Here is an 18850-nt window from a genome sequence, read left to right on the forward strand (position 1 = left end):
CTGACCCCACTTCAGCTCTCCCTGGCTGCTGGACCCCTTCCCTGGGGCTGCCAGAAACTCACTCCCCAGCTCAACCCACCTACTGTTGTGTGTATGTGCTGTCAACTTTTACAGGCCTCCCTGTCCCATCTGAAATCCACACAGACCTTTTGCCATGCTCAGCAGATGCCATCCCACAATGGACTGGACACACTCATCCCCCTGCCCCACGCCTACCTGCCTGGCTCTCTTCACCTTCAGCCCTGGACAGACTCCAGCTCTGGAACTCAGTGACTCAAAAACAAAACACAGGGGCACCTGAGTGGCTCAGTTGGTTAAGCGACTGCCTTCGGCTCAGGTCATGATCCTGGAGTCCCAGAATCGCGTCCCACATCGGGCTCCCTGCTCAGCAGGGAGTCTGCTTCTCCCTCTGACCCTCCCCCCAATGTGCTCTCTCTCTCTCTCTCAAATAAATAAATAAAATCTTAAAAAAAAAACAACAACACATATTTCTTCTGGGTGATGCCAGAGACGAGTGGTTCTCAAACGAAGGGTGGGCCAGAACCACAGGGGCTTGAGGAACTTATTAGAAATGCAAATCCCAGGACCCCTCCTCCAAAGACTCAGAACTTGCAGAGTGGTGGGTGGGACCTGGAAACCTACATTTTCCACAAATATTCCAAGAACCCCAGTGGACGGCCTTCTCAGGAACAGTGTCATAAGAGACAGCAAGAAAGATTTACTAAGGACTGATTCTCACTTTATCTTTTCAGATTTTTCACCATCCCCAGTAAATAAATTTGTATTGGACCATGCTGGCCTGAACCATGTCAGATTAATATTCTAAATCTGCTTTTATTATATCCATTTAGGAACCACAGGGAATATAAATCACATGTAAACAGCATGAGAGTTTTGCAGAGTGCTATTAAAAAAAAAAAAAACAGAAAGAATGCCAACTGCCTGAGATCTGGTGTGTTATTTCCATCCTGGGGGCTCTGCAAAAAAATGTCATGAACCAGAAATGATAGATTTGCAATTCTAAAAGTATATGTGGGAAATGTCACAAGGGGCAGAGGTCCTGGGACTTGCTTTGTGAAAAGAAGTAGATCTTTGTCGAATCCAATTCCACTCATCTGATCCAGTGAAATGAGCTTCTGCGAAGGGCAAGTGCATTCGAGTAGGGAGGAGTCACTGTTGGGTGTTGTGGGGTCATTTTCTCTTCCATTGGGAAAGGCCAAGTTATTTTTCCAGCAAAGCATTTTCCAGAGAATACAACCATTAATCACTTTCAATGTTATGGGTTGAAATGTGAATTCCCAAGAAGGTATATTGAACTGCTAACCCCAGGACCTCAGAATGTGACCTTATTTGGAAATATGGTCTTTCTAGAAGTAATTGAGTTAAGATGAGATCATTAGGGTGGTCTCTAATCCAGGATGACTGGTGACCTTATAAAAAGGGGAAATTTGGACTCAGACACCGATCTAAATAGAGTGAAGATGACATGACACGGGGACAGTGTCATCTACAAACCAAGGAATGCCTGAGGCCACCTGAAGCTAGAAGAGAAGTCTCTCTCACTGCCCTCCGAAGGAACCAACCCTGATTTCAGATTTCTAGTCTTCAGAACCATGAGACGGTGAATTTCTTCCTTTAAGCCACACACTTTGTTGTACTTGGTTAAGGCAGCCCCAGGAAACAAATTCACTCAACAACATTAACAAGCCGAGTATTTATCACCTAACCAGCAATAACAGAATAAGCATGAGAGCACCTATTAACTGAAAAGCAATAATTGTTTAACCTCACAGCCAATCGTGAAGCAAAACCATTCTCTCCGTTTCATGGATGCAGAAAACTGAGGGCTAGGGAGGATTAAAAAAGGTGTCCAAGTTAACACAGAGAACTGACCATCAGGGATTGGATTTGAAGCAGGTTCACAAAGAACCTTAGGGAGGGGTACAACGGGAAGAGACTGGACTCCAAAGAGACAAGTCAAGGTCACATGCGAGTTGTCTACACAGCCAAGAGTAGCATCAAGCCTCTGACCCCCAGGTTCGGCTTTGTGCACCCATCCTCCACGAACATCCCCCAGAATCTCTGGTGCTTCAGGCAATGTGATAGATACAACATGACCTGAACCCCATTCTCAAGACATCTGCCCCTCATGGAAGAGTCAGAGGAAACAATGCAAAGCATCATGCAATAATAAAAATGACAATCTTAATTATTAATAATAGTATCTTTTATAAAACTTGCCTTGTGGCTTTGTGCCAGGTACTAGGCTGAGTGTATCATGTGTATCCTGGTCTTTTAACCAGGACAGCAACCCTATGAGGCAAGGACTATTATTACGAATTCATTTCACAGTAAACGAGATTGATGCTGAAGATGTCACAATCGTAGGCTCTCCCAGGGGGTTCAGAAAAGAGACAGGTTGTTATGGGCTGGGATGTGCTGGAACAGCATCCCAGAGGCTGGGGACTGTTTAGGGCAGAAAAGGGCTTAGAGAAGCCAGAACAGAGGAGGCCACTGCACGCTGGAGACCAAGATCAGCAAAGTCATGGAGGAGAACATGACTTAGCTTGTTTGGGCAGCAGTGAAGCACCTGCCTCCAGCAGTCGATCCAAGGAGGGAGACTTACAGCGATACAGTGGGGAAGTGAGGAGCAGTCAGTCCGAATGCCCTGCTCGGGGACTGGGAATCCTCCTTTGACCAAAGGGAGCCATGACAGTTGTTGAAGTGAGCAGAGCAGTGTGTCACACAGAGCAGGGATCTAGAAAGATCTCCCTGGTGGGGATAGGTGACCTGGTTTTTAAGAGAAAACCTGGGAACAATGAAACTAGGTAGAAGTTTTCATGGCGGGGAGGATAATAATCCAGAGGTGTGGTGAGGCCAGGACAAAGGTGGTGGCCGTGGGACTGGATGAGAAGGATGGACATGAGGAGACTCCCACAGGAGAACAGATGATGCACTTCCTGTCAGTGGACGAGGAGAAGGTGAGGCAACCGGGAAGGTGGTGATGTTCGGGAAGCAAACTCTATACTGGAATCTCACTGGAATATACAAGCAAACTCTATTTCCGGAATCCTCCAGTTGCTGTATAATTAAAACAAACAAAAATCTTTTTCCAGACTTCTTTCAGATTGCCTTTTTGGTGGGGTGGTGGGACACAGAGCACAAACTCTGGCATCAGAGGGGCCCCAGAGGGGTCCCAGTTCAAGTCCTGACTCTGCCACGCCCTATGACCTGAGCTCAAGCTCTTCACCACTCCCGGCCTCAATTTTCTTATCTATAAAATCGTTGTAATAAAAGCACGCACGTGAGATAATCCGCAAAGAGCACTTAGCATGGTGCCGGGCACAGATGTGATTGATGTAAATTTGATCTGATTATCATTGTTGTTGCTGTCATTATGATCATTATCTGACTGAGCGTTGACAATTAAAGTGTAGCCAGCATCTCAGCTTGAGCCCAGCCCAGCTCCACTTGAGATGTAGGGGTCCATCTGGGCCGTGCTGGGGAACCAAGTACAGAGAAAAACAAACTGACATTTCGTTCCTCATGAAAACCACTGCCTCTCAGATGCAAGCCAGACCTAACCTCGTCAGCCTCTCTCCTCACCTCTCAAGTTCTCTGAACCTCTGAGTCTGTGCTATTCGACTCAGCATCACTGGGTGGTAAACTCTTGTGTGTAATTAAATATCACCAAGAACAAAGCTAAAAATAATACTAGAATAGAATGATGTAATGCTTCCCAAAATGTGTGCTCTAGAACATTAAGCCTTTCATAAGCTCATTTCAGGGGAAAAAAAAGAGAGAGAGAATTCCAAGAGCTTATTTGAGTTTAGGAAACATGGCATACCCTATTCACTATTCTCTTCTGGAGATTCAAACTGCACATTGCTAGGTTCAAGTCTGTGAAAGACCTGAATAGATACCTATTTAACACCACAATGAGCTGCACCCCATATACATCCGGAACAGCTCCAATCCACAGACAGACAATAGCAAGGGTGGGCAGGGATGTGCTGAACTGGAACCCTCATCCATCGGTGCTGGGAATGAAGAATGGTTCGGCTCCTTCAGTTTCTTAAAATGTTAAGTTTTAACATTTCTTAAAATGTTAAGCATGAACTTACAAAATAAGCCAGGAATTCCATCCTAAGTATCTACCTGAGAGAAATTAAAGAAAAAAAATGCCCACACAAAGACTAATCTAAGAATGCTGATAACAATACAATTTATAACAGCCCCAAACTGGGAACAATACAAACGTCTATCACAAAATGTGGTATATACAGGCAGTGGGATGATCATTAGCAATAAAAAGGCACAAAGTACTGATACATACTACAACACGGATGAACCTCAAAAACGTACCAAGTCAAAGAAGCCAAATGCCAAAGGCCACATATCGCATGAATCCACTTATATAAAATGTCCAGAACATGCAATCCACAGAGACAGAAAGTAGATTAGCACTTGCCCAGGGCCAGGGGTGGGAGTGGGGATTGACTGTAAGTAAACTTAAGGAAATTCGGGTTGGGGGAATGACAGGAATGTTTTAAAATTGGATTGTAGTGATGGTTGCACAGCTTCATAAATTTGCTAAAAAGTCATTGAGTTGTACACTCATGAGTGGATTTAACGTTACATACATTATACCTCAAAAAAAAGCTGCTGTTCTTTCCCCCACCAAAATAAATCTATTTCACTTGTTGAAATCAGTGTTTCCCATGACCACAGCCTCTTTTTCCTTGGAACCTCTGTTAACATCCATGAAATCCAGGCTTTTCCAGTTAGGTACTGATTTTATGCTTCGAGTCAAAGGTCTCTTAATCCTAGGATTTTCTCATGTCTTGGGAGCCCAGTTGGTGAGCATCCCAAAGTCTATTTGCATGTGGAGCCAAGAGCTTCCTATTGTAAGAGAGAATTGGGGAGCACAGCCTGGTCACAGCCCAGTGGGTCACAACTGGAGGAAGGGATAACTCAGATTTTTCACCAGAGTTGGTCAAATCTTCATGATGTATCAAGAGCCTGGAATGTAGCAACTTTAGCACAAGCAGTAATAGAAGATGGTCCCCTTAGCAAAGATACTAGTGTCCTCAGCACCCACCCCTGGAAAGCTGGGTCCACTGGTTGTCCCCCTCAGCAGCAGCTGTACCCTCAGCTGCAATTGGCCTTGAAGGGAGATTCACCCCAGTGAATCAAGGCAGAAGAAAATGGTGGATAACCTGGACCGGAAGGACTACTACCCCAATACATGAGCTAGACTTGGGTATGCCTGAAACTATTTGGCAGGAGTTTAGTGGGAACTGAGGCATGTAAAGGTATAACTTGAGTAAATGCTATTTTATATGAACAAGATAGTGAATTCTATTTTACATGAACAAGAGATAGTGAAGTCAACAAACTCTGATGGGTGCTAATGAGATGTCCAATGTGTCAGTTAGCTTTGCAGACATCTCTTCCTTAAGTTCTCATACAAATTGTGTAGGTCATACCAAAAATGAGTACTAAGAGAGGGCAGGGGGACTCAGTATATAATATTGTACGCTGTGGAAGAGAAAGACCACTGGACCACTGGAAAGAGGACCTGAATTATAGTCTTATCTCTACCATCAAGTCATTGGGGGACCTTGAATGAGTCACTCACTTTCTGAGGTCCCTAAAAGGAGGGGCTGTACTAGGTGACTTCTTAAAGTCCTTTCCTGTATCAGACTCAACATCTTCTTCTGTATCTGTCACAATGCTTTGAACCATCAAAGTAACATTTAAAACATAATTGTTATTAGTTTATTACCTAGGAATAGTATTTGTTTTAAATTAAGAGCAACATTTACAATTCTGAACACCTACGAACTCAACAGGAGATCGAAGAAGAGAGTAGCAACAACTCTCTGAACAGAGAAGCGACCACTTACTAGAAGGTAGGACGTGCGGAGAAGTGAATCCGAGGCGATATTCGGGAGGATAGATGGTGGGGGAGGGGGCCTCCGACGGCCACTACTGGCAAGTGATAGAGCCGCGGAGCACAAAATCGGAACTTTTAGAAGTCAGCTCCGCTGCGGGACGTCACTCCAGTGGCTAAGCAGGAGGTGGAAACCTCGCGGTATAGTGTGGACTCAGGACCCTCGGGGTCACAGAAAGACCGGGGATGCCTTAGTGCAGCAGAGCTCCCAGGTATCGGAGCGGGGAAGCCGGCTGCAGAGATGGAGCCGAGATGCGGGCTCTCAGCTCGGGGTTGCCATAAACTGTGATCCCCAGCCCACTCGGGCCACTGCGCCTCCAGCAGGGACCCAACAAGCAGCAGAGCGGGGGAGACTCCCCTCCCTCCCCCAGGAGGAGCGGCACGGGAGCACACTGCAGGGATCTGCTGGGTGTGGAGACTCCACACGGGGTCGAGTGCCAGAGATAGAAACGCTTGGTCACAGGCAGGGTGAGCTTGGAGTGCGGCCGGAGACCGGGGAGACGGGAGTGATTGACTGCTTTTCTCTGGGGGCGCACTGAGGAGCGGGGCCCGAGTTCTCAGCTCCTCTGTGGCGGAGATTGGGAAGCTGCCATTTTCACCCTGGTCCTCCAAAGCTGTGCCGAGAGCTTGCAGGGAACAAAAGCTCCTGAGAGCAAACCCAAGCAGCTTGCTTAGCCCGGACCGACAAGGGCAGGGCAATTCGGCCTCCAGCAAAGACATTTGGGAACCATGGCAACAGGCCCCTCCCCCAGAAGGTCAGCACGAACAGCCAGCAACCCAAGACCAAGTTTACCTATCAAGGAGAACGGGAGAACTCCAGCGCTAGGGGAATACTGCACATAGAATTCATGGTTTTTTTTACCATGATTCATTAGTTTTTCAAAGTTAACTTTTTAAACTATTTTTTGTTTTTTTTTTTTAATTTTTCTTTTTCCCTTTTTCAACCAACATCTTATCAATCCCTTTTATAAAAAAACATTTTTTATTTTTCATTTTTAGAGTCATATTTTATCCCTTCATAGTAGTTACCCTTATTTTTGGCATATATATATAAGTTCTTCTCTCTTTAAAATTTTGATATACAGTTTCTTCTAACAGATCAAAATATACCCTAAATCACAAGTGTATGGCTTTGTTCAGGTCTCCTGCCTGATCACAGTCTCTCCCATTTTTTTTTCTTTTCTTTTTTCATTTTCTTAAATCTTCTTCTTTCTTCTGTCAAACAACTTCTTATCAATTCCGTTTATAAAACCTTTTATAAGTTTTATCTTTACAGTCATCTTCCATCCCTTCATTGTATCAACCCTTATTTTGTACATATACAAGTCTTTCTTCCTTTAAAATTTTAGGAGGCACTTTCTTCTAACAGACTAAAATACACCCAAAATCTAGTGTGTGGCACTGATCTATGCACTAGCCTGATCATATTTGATCATATTCTGGTTTTGTTTGTTTGTTCTGTTTTGTTTGTTTTTATCTTTTTCTTTTTCTTTTTCTTTTTTTTCTCTTTCTTTTTTCTTTCTTTCCCTTTCTTTTCCCCTGGTTTCAGGTCTTTTCTGATGTGTATAGAGTATATTTGCTGGGGACGTTGTTAACCTGTTAGCATTTTGTTCTCTCATTCCTCTGTTCTCCTCTGGACAAAATGACAAGACGAAAAAAATCACCTCAGCAAAAAGAACAAGAGATAGTACTGTCTGCCAGGGACCTACTCAATACTGACATTAGTATGATGTCAGACCTAGAGTTCAGAATCATGACTTTAAAGATACTAGCTGGGCTTGAAAAAAGTGTGGACGTTATTAGAGAAACCTTTCCTGAAGAAATAAAAGAAGTAAAATCTAACCAAGTCGAAATCAAAAAGGCTATTAATGAGGTGCAATCAAAAAAGGGGGCACTAACTGCTAGGATAAATGAGGCAGAAGACAGAATCAGTGATATAGAAGACCAAATGATGGAAAATAAAGAGGCTGAGAAAAAGAGAGATAAACAACTACAGGATCACGAGGGCAGATTTCGAGAGAGAAATGATACGATAAGACGAAACAACATTAGAATAATTGGGATCCCAGAAGAAAAAGAAAGAGAGGGAGGGGCAGAAGGAATATTGGAGCAAAATATAGCAGAGAACTTCCCTAATGTGGGGAAGGAAACAGGCATCAAAATCCAGGAGGTACAGAGAACCCCTCTCAAAATTAATACAAATAGGTCAACACCCCGACATGTAATAGTAAAACTTACGAGTCTCAGAGACAAAGAGAAAATCCTGAAAGTAGCTCAGGAGAAGAGATATGTAACCTACAATGGTAGAAATATTAGACTGGCAACAGACCTATCCACAGAGACCTGGCAGGCCAGAAAGGACTGGCATGATATCTTCAGAGCACTAAACGAGAAAAATATGCAGCCAAGAATACTATATCCAGCTAGGCTGTCATTGAAAATAGAAGGAGAGATAAAAAGCTTCCAGGACAAACAAAAACTAAAGGAATTTGCAAACACAAAACCAGCCCTACAAGAAATATTGAAAGGAGTCCTCTAAGCAAAGAGAGAGCCTAAAAGCAGCATAGATCAGAAAGGAACACAGACAATATACAGTCACAGTCACCTTACAGGCAATACAATGGCACTAAATTCATATCTTTCAATAGTTACCCTGAATGTAAATGGGCTAAATGCCCCAATCAAAAGACACAGGCTATCAGATTGGATTAAAAAAAAGACCCATCCATATGCTGTCTGCAAGAGACTCATTTTAGACCCAAAGACACCCCCAGATGAAAGTGAGGGGGTGGAGAACCATTTACCATGCTAATGGACACCAACAGAAAGCTGGGGTGGCAATCCTTCTATCAGACAAATTAGATTTTAAAACAAAGACTGTAATAAGAGATGAAGAAGGACACCATATCCTACTTAAAGGGTTTATCCAACAAGAAGATCTAACAATTGTACATATCTATGCCCCTAACATGGGAGCAGCCACTCTTATAAGGCAATTAATAACAAAAGCAAAGAGACACATTGACAACAATACAATAATAGTGGGGGACTTTAACAGCCCCCTCACTGAAATGGACAGATCAACTAAGCAAAAGATCAACAAGGAAATAAAGACTTTAAAAGACACACTGGACCAAATGGACTTCACAGACATATTCAGAACATTCCATCCCAAAGCAATGGAATACACATTCTTCTCTAGTGCCCATGGAACATTCTCCAGAATTGATCACATCCTAGGTCACAAATCAGGTCTCAACTGATACCAAAAGATTAGGATTATTCCTTGCATATTTTCAGACCAAAGTGTTTGAAACTAGAACTCAATCACAAGAGGAAAGTCGGAAAGAACTCAAATACATGGAGGCTAAAGAGCATCCTACTAAAGAATGAATGGGTCAACCAGGAAATTAAAGAAGAATTAAAAAAATTCATGAAAACCAATGAAAATGAAAACACAACTGTTCAAAATCCTTGGGATACAGCAAAGGCAGTCCTGAGAGGAAAGTATATAGCAATACAAGCCCTTCTGAAGAAACAAGAAAGGTCTCAAATACACAACCTAACCCTACACCTAAAGGAGCTGGAGAAAGAACAGCAAATAAAGCCTAAACCCAGCAGGAGAAGAGAAATGATAAAGATCAGAGCAGAAATCAATGAAATAGAAACCAAAAGAACAATAGAACAGATCAAGGAAACTAGGAGCTGGTTCTTTGAAAGAATTAACAAGATTGATAAACCCCTGGCCAGACTTATCAAAAAGAAAAGAGAATTGACCCATATCAACAAAATCATGAATGAAGGAGGAGAGATCACAAGCAACACCAAAGAAATACAAACAATTATAAGAAGATATTATGAGCAACTCTATGCCACCAAATTAGATAACCTGGAAGAAATGGGTGCATTCCTAGAGATGTATCGACTACCAAAACTGAACCAGGAAGAAATAGAAAACCTGAACAGACCTATAACCACAAAGGAAATTGAAGCAGCCATCAAAAAATCTCCCAACAAACAAAAGCCCAGGGCCAGATGGTTTTCCAGGGGAATTCTACCAAACATTTAAAGAAGAATTAACACCTATTCTCCTGAAATTGTTCCAAAAAATAGAAATGGAAGGAAAACTTCCAAACTCATTTTATGAGGCCACCATTACCTTGATCCCAAAACCAGATAAAGACCCCATCAAAAAGGAGAATTACAGACCAATATCCTTGATGAACATGGATGCAAAAATTCTCACCAAAATCCTAGCCATAGGATCCAACAGTATATCAAAAGGATTATTCACCATGACCAAGTGGGATTTATCCCTGGGCTGCAAGGTCGGTTCAACATCCGCAAATCAATCAACGTGATACAATATATTAACAAAAGAAAGAACAAGAATCATATGATCCTCTCAATAGATGCAGAAAAAGCATTTGACAAAGTACAGCATCCTTTCTGGATCAAAACTCTTCAGAGTATAGGGATAGAGGGTATATACCTCAACATCATAAAAGCCATGTATGAAAAACCTACAGCGAATATCATTCTCAATGGGAAAGCCTGAGAGCTTTTCCCCTAAGGTCAGGAATGTGGCAGGGATGTCCACTATCACCACTGCTATTCAACATAGTATTAGTAGTCGTAGCCACAGCTATCAGACAACAAAAAGAAATCAAAGGCATCCAACTCGGCAAAGAGGAAGTCAAACTCTCCCTCTTTGCAGATGATATGATACTGTATGTGGAAAACCCAAAAGACTCCACGCCAAAACTGCTAGAACTCATACAGGAATTCAGTAAAGTAGCAGGATATAAAATCAATGCACAGAAATCAGTGGCATTCCTATACACCAACAACAAGACAGAAGAGAGACAAATCAAGGAGTCGATCCCATTTACAATTGCACCCAAAACCATAAGATACCTAGGAATAAATTTAACCAAAGAGGCAAAGGATTTGTATTCAGAAAACTATAAAATACTCAGGAAAGAAATTGAAGAAGACACAAAGAAATGGAAAAACGTTCCATGCTCATGCATTGGAAGAACAAATATTGTGAAGATGTCAATGCTACCTAGAGCAATCTACACATTCAACGCAATGCCCATCAAAATACCAACCATTTTTTTCAAATAAATGGAGCAAACAATCCTAAAATTTGTATGGAACCAGAAGAGACCCCGAATAGCCAGAGGAATGTTGAAAAAGAAAAGCAAAGCTGGCGGCATCACAATTCCGGACTTCCAGCTCTATTACAAAGCTGTCATCATCAAGACAGTATGGTACTGGCACAGAAACAGACACATAGATCAATGGAACAGAATAGAGAGCGCAGAAATGGACCCTCAACTCTGTGGTCAATTCATCTCTGACAAAGCAGGAAAGAATGTCCAATGGTAAAGACAGTCTCTTCAACAAATGGTGTTGGGAAAATTGGACAGCCACATGCAGAAGAATGAAACTGGATCATTTCCTTACACCACACACAAAAATAGACTCCAAATGGTTGAAAGACCTAAACGTGAGACAGGAGTCCATCAAAATCCTAAAGGAGAACACAGGTAGCAACCTCTTCGATCTCAGCCACAGCAACTTCTTCCTAGAAACATCACCAAAGGCAAGGGAAGCAAGGGCAAAAATGAACTATGGGACCTCATCAAGATAAAAAGCTTTTGCACAGCAAAAGAAACAGTCCACAAAACCAAAAGACAACCAACAGAATGGGAGAAAATATTTGCAAATGACATATCAGATAAAGGGCTAGTATCCAAAATCTATAAAGAACTTCTCAAACTCAACACCCAAAGAACAAATAATCCAATCAAGAAATGGGCAGAAGACATGAACAGACATTTTTCCAAAGAAGACATCCAAATGGCCAACAGACACATGAAAAAGTGCTCAACATCGCTCGGCACCAGGTAAATCCAAATCAAAACCTCAATGAGATACCACCTCACACCAATCAGAATGGCTAGAATTAACAAGCCAGGAAACGACAGATGTTGGTGGGGATGTGGAGAAAGGGGAACCCTCCTACACTGTTGGTGGGAATGCAAGCTGGTGCAACTACTCTGGAAAACAGTATGGAGGTTCCTCAAACAGTTGAAAATAGAGCTACCCTACGATCCAGCAATTGCACTACTGGGTATTTGCCCCAAAGATACAAATGTAGGGATCCGAAGGGGTACATGCACCCTAATGTTTATAGCAGCAATGTCCACAATAGCCAAACTGTGGAAAGAGTCAAGATGTCCTTCAACAAATGAATGGATAAAGAAGAAGTGGTATATATACACAATGGAATATTATGCAGCCATCAAAAGGAATGAGATCTTGCCATTTGCAACGACATGGATCGAACTGGAGGGTGTTATGCTGAGTGAAATAAGTCAATCAGAGAAAGACATGTATCATATGACCTCGCTGATATGAGGAATTTTTAACCTCAGAAAACAAACTGAGGGTTGCTGGAGTGGTGGGGGGTGGGAGGGATGGGGTGGCTGGGTGACAGACATTGGGGAGGGTATGTGCTATGGTGAATGCTGTGAATTTTGCATGACCTGTGAATCACAGATTAGTACTTCTGAAACAAATAATGCAATATATGTTAAGAAAAAAAAGAAGAAGACGATAGCAGGAGGGGAAGAATGAAGGGGAGTAAGTCGGATGGGGAGACGAACCATAAGAGATGATGGACTCTGAAAAACAAACTGAGGTTTCTAGAGGGGAGGGGGTTGGAGGGATGGATTAGCCTGGTGATGGGTATTAAAGAGGGCACGTTCTGTGTGGAGCACTGGGTGTTATGCACAAACAATGAATCATGGAACACTACATCAAAAACTAATGATGTGTGGTGATTAACATAACAATAAAAAATTAAAAAATAATAATAAGAGCAACATTTACAAACTGATAAGCCATTTTTGGGAAATTTGATGGCTCTTTATTCTTAAACATTTAGAATTACTCCAAGAGGTCCCATATCTCTATTATCGTATTTTATTGTAACTCTTTATGTGTCTCTCTGCCAAGAGATTGTAAGCAATTCTAGGATAGATAATGCACTGGGTTTTTACTTATTTTTGCATCTCCAACAACAAACACAGAGCCTTTAACCATAGAAAGTCTTTGAAAATGTTTGCTCATTAAAGGTTAATAGTTATTCAGTGTCAGGCTGAAAACAATTCTAAAACGGCCCATGGGCCAGAGTGCCCTTGTATTTGTTGTAAATAGACGAACTGGTTTACCTCTGTTAAAAAAAAAAAAAAAAAGTCGGGTCAGCTGACATCCCGAAGATGCCACCTTTCACAAGGACCCGTTCACTCCTTTGCTTCCCTAACTGGCCTTCTACTACCACCAAGTTCCCCGCTGAGATGACTGCGGTGCAGGGGTTCTCAGGAAGGCTTGAGTTATTTGTTAAGAACTTCCTGGCCATAACATGTATTTTAGCCACTTGCAGTGCTACTTGAAACACACTGCTTGATGATTCTGGGGTAGGTTACATCAATCCATGGGCTGAAAATACCAAGACTTCTCTGGCTGGTATTGGGAGACAGCGTTCTCTGAGTCTCCCCACAATCACTGCCCCTGTCCTACTTACAACAGCATTTGCTCATTAGTATGACATGGAAAATATATTTCTCTCCCTTCTTAGCTGAATCACCCAGCTATTTCCATTGTATTAAAACAGAAAGCTAGTTTCCAAGGTGTGAGACACAATTGATTATTAAACACAAACCAAACCACCTGATCTTTCAGTGGGAAGAAAAAAACAAGTATTTCAAAGCAATACTAAATCCTTGAAAGTACTAGGGATGTTCAGAACAGTTCTTCATTTTCTAAAATACAAAGGCAAGAGAATAATGTATGGAGATGTATGTTGATCAAAACGTTACTTAGAACAACAAACCTGGAAAACAAGCATGTATTAAAAAACAGGAAATAGGTAAATAAATGTTAGCATACTTATAGAGTTAAATATTATGGCGTTATAAAAATTGTGTTTTTGAAGGACTTATCAAGAAAGAGAAAATGATCACACTATAATAGTAGTTGAAAATGCTAAGCAAATCATATATTCATATCATTATACAAATAATTTCCATAATATTACATATTGCAAATATGTATTTATATTATGCAGGTTGATTTGTTAAGATGTTAATGTTTGCCTAGTACTCCCTGAAATGCTAATTTTCTCCCTCTTGGTTCTTCTGTGTCCGAAAGGCAGGCCAACGTTTTCCACGGTGTGGTCCTCAAATCACCTGCAGCAGAACCATTTCCCGCCAGTTAAATACAGATTCCTGGGCCCCATTCCAAATCTTTTGAAACAAAAAGGGGACAAAAACCTGTTTTATTAGCAGGTTCTCCAGGTAATTTTGTGCTAACTCAAGGTCAAGAACCTCTGCCCTATGCTCTTTCTGCAGGAAACAGGTAACGTGTGTGTGTGTGTGTGTGCGTGTGTGTTGATTCAAGGGCAAGTCCAAAGAAGCCTTCAACCAACCCTCCAGACAATTAGACTCTCCCAGGAGCTAAGCTAGAAGGGAAGAGGCAGAGGGGCTGGTGTTTTGACTTACGGATGAGGTGCCCAAGCTCTGGGAGAGGGGAACTCTGAGAAGTAGGAAGTGAGTTCCCCGAGAAGAGGTGGACCCCAGTCTCTCTTACAGGCAGCACTCTGGATGGAGGAGAGCTGGGGGGCAGCTATGGAGAGTATTAATCCTGCAGCCCTGGGATCAGCAATGGGGTCCTACCCGGCCGTACAATCTGTAAACAGAATCAGGAATTGTTGAGTGGTGTCACTGTATTATCCAGATGGGAATTGCCTAGCAGAGAGCACAAAGCTTGCTCTTGTAGGCAGCCCTGAGTAGCAGGAAGAACAAGGAAAACCATGGTGGCCACAGCCATGGGCTAAGAGCCAGGCACCCCCACTGTTTGGGGGACCACTTAAGTGGTCCACCCACGGGAGTGGGGAAGGGAAACCTAACAAAGACTGATAATGGCCATCTACCAACACTACTGAGATTTGATTAAGAAAAACACTTTGAATGCTCTTTCTTGCCTTGGGTGATGTTGTAAAGCAAATTCTTGGCCACCGCATACATTTACAGATACCAGCTCTTCCACTTACAGGCTCAGAAAATCAGAGCAAGTTATTTAACCTTTAGGCTGCAATTTCTTCAGGTGTGAAATGAAGAGAATACAGATTTTTATTCACTGGGTTGTTATGAGAATTAAATGAGTTAATATGTTCAGAAACCTTGGTAAGAGCTCCATAAAAATAGCTATAATTATATAAATGCCCAGCACCCAGATCTGCATTTCTCCATATTCCCTCACCTCTGCAGCAAAAGCACAATAAGAGCCTTACCCTCACCCCACTTGAGCAGCAAATCTGCAGCCTTTGAGGTGAGACCCTCTGGGTTTTTAGCACTCCACTCTGCTGCAGGCCTGCCCTGAATCACCATCCCCACCCCTCACCCCCAGGCCAGGTTCTTGACCACCTCTCCCCACCCAGTGCCAGCATCCTTCTAGAGATCCTGACCATGACCCACATCCCTGCAGTCATGGGCTAATATTGTGCTCTCAAATGACTGATGATCAATGCCAGCATTTCCCAAAGTGGAAGATGCTATCTTTTGTGGGAATTGACATGATTTCAAAAGGTGTTCAAGCATAGCATTAAATAACACTGAATCACATAGAGAAAGTGTGAGTGTATTTTTTCACTGTTCTTTCAATCCCTTTTGATGGTCAAGGACATCAAAATCTTCTTTGGGGGACCAGCACAGCTCTACCACCTACCTGCTAACTCACGAATTGCCCTTTCGCAACAAAGTGAAAACAAGCCTTAGAGTCACAGCCTGTAGCAGAGAACAGTATCTGGCTGAACATCAGTAACATAACACTGTGTTGTTTTCATTGTGTTTGTTTTTATAGTTATCCTATGGTTATAGGATTGATATAGTCTCCTTCCTAAATAAATGTATTCTCTTAGTAAGAATGAGTTTATTTTTTTCAATTAAACGGGAGTACAGGTGATGTTTGATCTTTGCCAGTGATATGGTAAAAGTCTCGAGAATTGTGCATGATTGTTGGAAAACTGGCAAATACCACCCAGACAGAAAACGCTGCCTTCCAAGTAGAAAAAAAGCAACACTTTCTCCCTTGAGTACAAAAAATGTATCATCTCACCGAACTTCACAACAGTACAAGATAGATATCCTTATTTCTCTATTTCATAGAAGAGAGGCTCAGAGAGGTCAAGGCACTTGCCAAGGTCACACAGCCAGTAAGTTCGAGAGTCCAGATTCAAACTCTCCACCTATACTAAGCTTCCTCCCCCATACACTTACCTCCTCTCCTGGAAACCAGTGCTAGCTCGAAGAAACCTTAAATGTGCACAGAAATCTATTGGCTACAGCTGGGAGGGCCTGCCTGCCAGACAACTCGGAGTCCCCAACCCAGGTCCTTGGGATCTGGCTTCCTCTATTCTATACCAGAACATTCCTCTACAATTCCACTTTACCTTACAATCAAGTGCATTCAACAGAGTATACACTGAACACCAACAACTGAGCACATCCCTGTGTGTTCACTTAGGAACATATGTGCCCGAGTAAATGCTCAGAGTGACAAAATTATACAGTGAATCTTGCAAATTTGGTAATGCAGGGGTTGAAAATTTTTCCATTCTTGCCTTCTAGGTTCTTTGGCTGGCCTAATAATCGACATAAGACAGATTAACAGGGAAAAAATTTTAATTTTGTATGTACAGGAGTACCAAAAAGAAAAAAAGAGTATTATACTCAAGTGACCAGAGCAGGCAGCCTTTTAGACAAAGAAACAATAAATTTGTAAAGAATTGACCAGATGAAGGGGTTTGGGCTTGGGGTAGTAAATTAGTTTAGAAGTGACAAGTGTTCTTTATACAGCCGTCTTAGCCCTAAGTTTCCTATGTCTGGTGATGAGGATGCCTCCTACCCTGCTGGTAGAAGGAGCATACTTTTCTTTTTTCTCTCTCTCTCTCTTTTTTTTAAAGATTTTATTTATTTATTTGACAGAGAGAGACACAGCCAGAGAGGGAACACAAGCAGGGGGAGTGGGAGAGGGAGAAGCAGGCTTCCCGCGGAGCAGGGAGCCCGATGTGGGCTCCATCCCTGGACCCTGGTATCATGACCTGAGCCGAAGGCAGACGCTTAACGACTGAGCCACCCAGGCGCCCCAGGAGCATACTTTTCACAAGGGGGATTTATTTCCAGCTTTCAGAGGAACAAAGGAGGCTCCAAGGATCCTTCTTGCACCAACTATTTCTTAAGTAAGCTCAATTCAAAATAATCAATTGGCCAAGGTGACATCTTTTGGGGTGGCATATTCTGCTCTCCTTCGGTGATGCCAAATTACCTAATGATGTAACTCCAGGGAAGCTGATGAGTCAAGAGCGAGCTTAGGGGGACCTGGGGAGGATGACTGGAGATCAATGTGGAAAAGAAGTTAGGGCCAGACTGGGAAGGCCTTTGAGTGACAACAGAGGGTGTTGAACTAATTGATGCCTTGAAGCTTGAGGAGAAAAACTGGCACAGACACATTTTAGGTTAGGCTAGAAAAAGGGAAAGGAATGGAGGGAAGTTTTTGGGGTTTTGTTTGTTTTGTTGTGTTGGCTTACCCTGAATCCCCACCCCCACCCCTCACCCCCACGCCAGGGTCTTGACCACCTCTCCCCACCACCCCATGCCAGCTCCCTTCTCTAGAGATCCTGAAGAAATACTTCCTTTGGAAAGAAAAGAGGCATTAAATGGAACCCCTGTGCTATGCAGATCCACCGAGGGGCTCAGAGAACACAACACGGGGTTATCTAAGGGAACATTTCTAGGTAGGTCACGTTGCTGGTGGACTTCAATATCCCAGAGCAAGAAGAGCTATTAGAACCTGCTGGGCCTTTCAGACACATTTTTGTCCTTCCCCAAATAGATGTGACTCCAAAACAATTCTCCCGGTTGAAAGACTGACTTGAAGAGAAGGAACAAATAGTTTAGACCACTAGTCCAATAAAAGAATTGAATGTGTCTTTGAAGACTACCATGGCCATCATCAAAGAAAGCCAGAGATCCCCGTCTTGTGTGGCCTGCAGATTTTGCCAGCTGACCCTATTCGCTTTTAACTTTTGACACTATGCCGAACAAACAAGGTCTGGAGACACGCCCTGCACTCCATCCCACTGGCACTGCCTTAGCGCATCGCTCAACCGGATTCCCTCAATGCCGTCAGCCCACCTCCATGCAGCCTGACTATCATCTCCTACGTGGCTTCTCGAGACCTTCAAAACACTGTCCTTAATTTGGCCTTGAAAGACCCTCATGAAACACCTACTCCACCTCCCCAGCTTCATTTCCTCTCTTTCTGCATCCGCGAGCCTTACTAAATTGTCATCATGACAGTTGTTCACTATTTCATGAATACTTTGGGGGGCTCCTAGTACATGGGAGGCGCCCTGAACCCCAAGGAAAATATTAACAAGATCATATCCTAGTTGATAGACATTTTTACTAAATCTACAAACAACAGGCTTTCTGTAAGGATAGGGTCCTCTCTTCACCCATAAGATATTCCCCATCTTGCTGTTTGTTAGATCCTTTGGAAGTATGCCCCCAAAAGTAAACATACAGAACTGGCATAAAACAAATGTGTTAGTCCAGGAGGGGACACTGGTTGAAAGTCTGGATCTTTAAAAACTTTGTAGATTTAGATCTGGGAGTAACATAAAGACTGGCAGATGGACAAACTGATGTAAATGATACCAAGGAGGATCCACGACCTTCCCAACTTGCCCCAAAGGCAAGTCAGAGAGCCATGGCAGGCTGGGGGAGCGCTTCCTGGTGTCCTGGCGTCCTGATTCACCTG

At 42.8% G+C, this 18850-nt stretch overlaps 1 protein-coding gene across 7 annotated transcripts in view; it reads right to left on the reverse strand.

Moving 5' to 3' along the window:
* Window positions 1–18850, reverse strand: part of SV2B (synaptic vesicle glycoprotein 2B) — a 197500-nt gene that overhangs the window by 83752 nt on the left and 94898 nt on the right. The window contains exon 1 of one of the 7 annotated variants that reach the window (XM_027572483.2): window positions 14530–14552. The exons of the other annotated variants lie outside the window; for them this stretch is intronic. The gene's annotated coding sequence lies outside the window, so the exon portion shown is untranslated. Of the gene's footprint in view, window positions 1–14529; window positions 14553–18850 lie in introns of those variants that run through there. 7 annotated transcript variants of the gene reach the window in all.

Source organism: Zalophus californianus, chromosome 6, assembly GCF_009762305.2.
Source record: "Zalophus californianus isolate mZalCal1 chromosome 6, mZalCal1.pri.v2, whole genome shotgun sequence".
Classification (NCBI taxonomy): Eukaryota; Metazoa; Chordata; class Mammalia; order Carnivora; family Otariidae; genus Zalophus; species Zalophus californianus.